We start from the raw sequence: 6,379 nt of genomic DNA on the forward strand, positions 1-6,379 counted from the left end.
CCCAGAGTGCTGGGAGTACAGGCGTGGGCCACCGCGCCCAGCAGTCTCTTTTTATTTTTATGAGCATGGATGTTTTGCCTACGTGTATGCCTGCACCGTGGTATGCCTGGTGCCTGTGAAAATCGGGAACTGGAGTTACAGATGATTATGAGCTGTCGCGTGGGTGCCGGGAATCGAACTCCCATCCTCTGAAAGAACAGTCAGTGTGCTCTTAACTGCTACGCGAGGAGCCATATCTTCACCTTCTGTGTTTTTTGTTTTATTTGGGGTGGGGTGGGGGTGTTTGTTTTTGTTTTAGTTGTTTTTTAAAGAGACCACAAACAAATGAGCACAGCACGGTTGTGTGGCGTGGGCAGCAGGAGGGCACAGGCTGTTCCCAGCTTCTGAAGGATCTGGCTTTGAAGCTCAGATGCCCAACTCCTCTGTGGACCAGTGGGTGTGGCACAGCCTATTTGGATCCACCGAAGGGCAGCAATTTGAAATCAGGCAGGTTCACGTGGTTACCGAGAATGTCACGGCATGAAGATTCAGAGGCTTCCCCATCGGGGGGTAGGGATGGGGGCCAGACTTGTGGAATGCCCCAAGTGTCACCGGGCAGCAGACAGGCTTCTGCGTGTTTGGGTGATCCCAGGGACTCAGGCCAGACTATTTCAAAAATGCTCCTTGTCGTGCCCTCCTGGGGCTGCGGACGCAGGTGACTAGGCAGGCTGGTGCCTGTGCAGAGGACACTCCACCCATGCCTGCTCTGCTCCTGCCCCATGCTCTCTGGACCTGGCTGGGACCTGAGGGTTCTGGGGGACTGTGTGGCCTCTAGGCAGGTAGAGGAGGAACCCTTAAAACTCAGTCTGGATCCCATTAAATAACAGGCAGCCCTTAAAACTTGCACGATCTTGATCATCTGCCCTAGTTGGAAAACAAGGTTCCCCCCAAGGGAGCCACGTGCCTGATGTCCTCATTCCTAGCCAAACTGTTCCTTCTAGAAGCCAGAACTTAAGGGATGTTCAACCCCACAAGGTAATACATAATAGCTCTGGAGGCAGAGACTGGCTGATCTCTATGAGTTCGAGGCCAGCCTGGTCTACGTGGTAAGTTCCAGCACAGCCAGGACTCTGTAGAGAGACCTTGTCTCAAAAACAATAACTAAACTAAAGCTGATTGTGGTGGTCCACACCTTTAACTCCAGCACTGGAGAGGCAGAAGTAGAGAGATCTCTGAGTTTGAGACCAGTTTGGTCTACAAAGAGAGTTCCAACACAGCTAGGGCTACACAGAGAAACCCTGTCTCAAAAACCCAACCAAACCAAAACACCTAATAGGACCAAATGTGCTCAGAAAAGAAAGTATTATAGTCAAGAACTTGAGCCTCCTGTCAGACATGGTGCTGTAATCTCTGTTTGGGGCTTGGGTGCGTGGAAGAGGGGGGATTCGGTGTTCTAGGTCAACTTCAGCTACATAGTGAGCTGGCGTTTGGCTTGGCCTACAAGAGATCCTGTATCTAAGCACACACACACAGATAGATAGATAGATAGATAGATAGATAGATAGATAGATAGATAGATAATAAATAAGTCTGGGTTCCAGGCCCCCCAGAGCTATATAGTGAGACCCTGTCTCAGAAAAACAAACAAACAAACAAAAACCAAAAAGAACATAAACAAATCTCCTCCCCTAGGGCAGCACCTTTACTTGACCAGAATAACTCTGATTAAGAATTCTGATTAAGGGGCTGGAGAGATGGCTCAGTGGTTAAGAGCACTGTCTGTTCTTCCAAAGGTCCTGAGTTCAATTCCCAGCACCCACATGGTGGCTCACAACAATGAGATCTGGTGTCTCTTCTGGTGTGCAGGCAGAGCACTATATACATAATAAATAAATAAATCTTTAAAAAAAAAAGAATTCTGATTAAGGCTGGGTGGTGGTAGTGCACGCCTTTAATCCCAGCACTCGGAAGCAGAAGCAGGCAGATCTCTGTGAGTGAGTAGAGGCCAGACTGGTCTACAAAGAAACCCTGTCTGGAAAAAAAAAAACTGCTTAAGAATACAATTGGAGCCGGGCGTGGTAGCGCACGCCTTTAATCCCAGCACTCGGGAGGCAGAGGCAGGCAGATTGCTGTGAGTTCGAGGCCAGCCTGGTCTACAAAGTGAGTCCAGGATGGCCAAGGCTACACAGAGAAACCTTGTCTCAAAAAACCAAAAAAAAAAAAAAAAAAAAAAAAAAAGAATACAATTGGAAACCAGGCGTGGCCGTGCATGCCTTTAATGCCAGCACTCAGGAGGCAGAGGCAGGAGGATCTTTGAGTTTGAGGCCAGCCTGGTCTACAGAGTGAGTTCCAGGACAGTCAAGGCTACACAGAGAAACCCTGTCTCAAACAACAAAAACAAAAACAAAAATAAAAACAAAACAAGACTGTCTCAGCTCCCAGATGGATATGGTGGCAGGCTCCTATATTGCTAGCATTTGAGAAGCTAGCCAGGAGGACTAGCAGTCAGTCACTCTACAAAATACGTTCATGTATAATAAAACCATCAGATTTCAAATCTTGTATTTTGCCATGTCCTAAGCTCTATGACTCTGGGCAAGTGACATATCCTATGCCTTGTTTTTTGTGTGTGTGTTGTTTGTGTGTGTGTGTGTGTGTTGTTGTTGTTGTTGTTTTAAAGATTTTATTTGTTTTATGTATGAGTGCTCTGTCTGCATGTGCATCTGCAGGCCAGAAGAGGGCATCAGATTCCAGTAGAGATGGTTGTGAGCCACCGTATGATTGCTGGGAATTGAACTCAGGCTCTTGTGAGCCATCTCTCCAACCACTCTCCCGCCCCGCCCCATCCCCGCCCCAGGCCTTGTTTTTAATTAATTTATTTATTTTAGGTTTTTCTTTTTTTCCTTTTCTTTTTTCTTTTCTTTTCTTTTTGTTTGTTTTTTCCAGACAGGGTCTCTGTGTAGCCTTGGCTGTCCTGGACTCACTTTGTAGACCAGACTGGCTTTGAACTCACAACGATCCTCCTGCCTTTGCCTCGAGTGCTGAGATTACAGGTGTTCACCCAGGCCCTGCCTGCCTTTATTTTTTAATGTTCATTGGTGTTTTGCCTGTGTCAGATCTTGATGTTATAGTTATGAGCTACCTTGTGGGTGCTGGACATTGAACCCAGGTCCTCTGGAAGATCAGCCAATGCTCTTAACTGCTGAGCCATCTCTCCAGTTCCCCACCCTCCCTCGCATATATAAATTGGGGGACTAGTAGCACAGGGGGAGTGCTTTGGGCAGGAAGAGGGGAGAATTTTGGAATGGGCCTTCTTTGTCCAGGCTAGGCTAGGAAGTAGTTGTTTTCAGTCCTGAAAAACAGCTCCCAGCACAGTGCTTTACAACTGAAGTAACCGAATAGGACACTTTGCCCCGCCTCCCACCTAAGCCCGTCAGTCCCCACGTCGCTGTTGGTCCCACCTTTGTGCTCTCTGGGTTCACCAGCAGTACAGATCTCCTTCTGATCACCTACGTTTGCCACATTGTGCCCTCAGGCAAAGTACTTTCTTACTGTCCCTAGGCTTCTGCCTCAGTCAAACTGCAAATACTAAAGGCGCCTGCCAAGGCAGTTGGGCGTATCTCACGGCCAATACCCAGATGGTTCCTGGACAGATTAGAGGTCTTCCTCCCTCAGGTGGGCCTTGTGAGCTGAACCATCCACTCCTTCCTAGGAGCAGGCTGTGACCTTGGCTCTCTGGCTTCTCAGCTTCACCACTGAAACCTTGGGCAAGTGAGTCAACCTCTTTGTGAAGATCACGTAGTTGGAACGCTCGATGGACTCTGGCCACCTGAGTCAAGGGTCGTCATAGACTTGAGCAAGCTCCGTCACCTCAGATGACCCTTTACCCCCACGAGCTCTCTACCAGGTCAGATGACCCAAGTCATCAAGTAAAACTGACTCAGAGCAAGAAACTTTGACCCTGGGCTGACCCTGGGCTGAGCGTGTGCTCCTTCCCTCCCATTTCTGTCCCCATCTTTAGACACAAGGTTGATCGTCTGGTGGTTCACTTTCTTGACTGTTAAGAGGGAAAGCAAAGAAAATGGAAAGACAGGCAAGGAGTGTCCGGAATGTTTTAGTGCTGGGGGAATAGATGTTTTCCGTACTGGGGGCTGGAGAGACGGGTGCTCACACTGATCTTACAGAGCAATTGAGTTCAGTTTCCAGCCCCCATATAGGGCAGCTTACCCACATTACAGTCTCTGCCTATGTCTCCAGCTCAGGGAGGTGTGAAGCCGCTGGCCTCTGAGGGCACCTGCCTGTTCATGCATATACCCACATAGTTTTTTTTAAAAATATTTTTGTTGTTGTTGTTGGTTTTTTGTTTGTTTGTTTGTTTGTTGTTGTTTTTTGGTTTTTCCAGACAGGGTTTCTCTGTGTAGCCTTAGCTGTCCTGGACTCATTTTATAGACCAGGCTGGCCTTGAACTCACAGCGATCCACCTGCCTCTGCCTCCCGAGTGCTGGGATTAAAGGCGTGCACTGTTGTTGTTTTTGTTTTGCTTTTCAAGACAGGGTTTCAAAGAGAGTCCTGGAACTGTCTTTGTAGACCAGGCTGGCCTCGAACTCACAGGGATCCACCTGCCTCTGCCGCCCCCCCTCCCCGGGGCTGGGATTAAAGGTGTGCACCATAACGCTCAGCTTAATAAAACACATCTTTAAAAAAAAAAAAAGTTAACAGTTTCTATGTTTGGGCCTGAGAATATGTCAGTGGTAGGGCAGTTCCCTAGCACGCCCGATGCTGCCCCGCCAACACTATTACACTTTGCAGAGGCACTTTGCAGGTGGCACAGGTGGGTTTTTACAGCCCCGTGACTGGATTAGAAGGCAGTAAAAAACATGAGATCGTTAGTAGAGACCAAAAGCCATTTACCAGCTCTCTCTGGCCTTATTAGGGATTTTGGAAATGAGGGTGAAACTGCACCAGAGATTCAGGTTTGTTTTGTTTGTTTTTTCAAGACAGTCTTACTATGTAGCTCTGACTGTACTGTAACTCACTCTGTAGACCAGGCTGGCCTCAAACTCCCAGAGGTCCACCTGCCTCTGCCTCCCAACTGATGGGATTAAAGGCATGCACCACTGCCACCACCAGCCAGCTCAAAACAATGGTAATGTCTTTTTTTTCTTTTTTTGGCTTTTTGAGACAGGGTTTCTCTGTGTAGCCTTGGCTGTCCTAGACTTGCTTTGTAGACCAGGCTGGCCTTGAACTCACAGCGATCCGCCTGCCTTTGCCTCCCAAGTGCTGGGATTAAAGGCGTGCGCCACCACGCATGTCTTCTTTTAAAAAATTTTTTACAGCTGGGTACAGAGATGAACGCCTATAATCCTAGCACTCGGGGAGGCAAAGGCAGGCAGTTCAAGGCCAGCCTGGTTCCACAAAGTGAGTCCAGGACACTCAGGGCTAGGTAGAGAAATCCTGTCTCAAAAAAACATAAACAACAAACAAACAATTGATTTAAAAAAAAATCTAAGGCCTATAGGTGTCAGTACCTGGGGTCTCTGTCACAGTGCTACACAGAGTGAGTTCTAGGACATGCAGAGATGCACAGAGAAACCTTGCCAGTCTGGAAAACAACAACAACAACAACAAAAGACAAAAACATGCTCTCTTTCAAATTTTTTACTTAAAAGAGAGCAAAATAAAAGAGGCACATATGAGGTCATGAAACCAATGGGATTGGAACCCCAGCACTACTCAGCTGGATGGCCCTGAGGCAGCTCAGCTAGCTCCTCATGCCTTGATCTCCTCATAGCCGGACTGGCAACATTTTGGTGTGAGAATAAAGGATCAGATGGTGGATCCACACACATAAATCTATCCAGCACTTCCTCACTGCTGTGTGAGTACACACAGGACCCAGCATAAGCACAGCGGCACATGCCTTTAATCTCAGTGCTCAGGAGGAGTTGGGGGGGGTGCGGGGGGCCGTCAGGAGTTGACAGTCATTTCTGCATATTATATAACAAGGTCCAGACTAGCCTGGGCTACATGAGACTGTCTCAAAGGGCAAAGGGGTGGGGCACTGCAGGGCAGGGAACAGATACAGCACAGACGCTTAAGATTGTATGAGTGTCTGTTTTTCGAAGTGTCTGGAGATGAAACAGTTTCTGCAAGAGGAAGGATTGCAGGGTGTGGTGACTCAGACCTTTAATCCACGAAACCTGAGGTGGAGGTCCGGGGATTAGGAACTCAGGGCCAGGCCTAGGACAGGTAGGTGAATTTAGCACAAACCGTAAAAGACTCCCTGACTCAAAATAAAACAGCCAAACAAGGGCCTGGGCACCGCAAGGTGGAAGGCGCACAGTGGTCCCTGTTAGTTGGTCCTCTGACCTCAGCAAGTGAGGCGGAGGACGCTGGTGTG

This window comes from Acomys minous (genome assembly GCF_964271855.1).
Source record: "Acomys minous genome assembly, chromosome: 12".
NCBI lineage: Eukaryota > Metazoa > Chordata > Mammalia > Rodentia > Muridae > Acomys > Acomys minous.